The sequence below is a fragment of the Nomascus leucogenys genome, chromosome 2, assembly GCF_006542625.1.
Source record: "Nomascus leucogenys isolate Asia chromosome 2, Asia_NLE_v1, whole genome shotgun sequence".
Taxonomy (NCBI): domain Eukaryota; kingdom Metazoa; phylum Chordata; class Mammalia; order Primates; family Hylobatidae; genus Nomascus; species Nomascus leucogenys.
The window spans coordinates 76,652,363-76,652,612 of NC_044382.1; positions in this window are offsets into that span (position 1 = coordinate 76,652,363).

Genomic DNA, 250 nt, shown 5'->3' on the forward strand with positions numbered 1-250 from the left:
CAGTAGCAGATGACAGAAAGTGAAGTCTCTCCCTACCCCACTTCCCTGGGGCTGGGGCTACCTTTGCGTCCCTCATGAGTGACATCTCAGGCTGCAGCCCCACTGTTCCCCCTCTGTCAGCAGAAATATCTCTCTTTTCTGACCCCTCCTGCTGGAGTCTCAGCCAGCCAATCCCTGATCTGGAGGAGGGGGGAGCCCGGCCTCCCCCTGCTCCCTCATAAGGACCAGCTGGGGACCGGGGGGTGGCCGG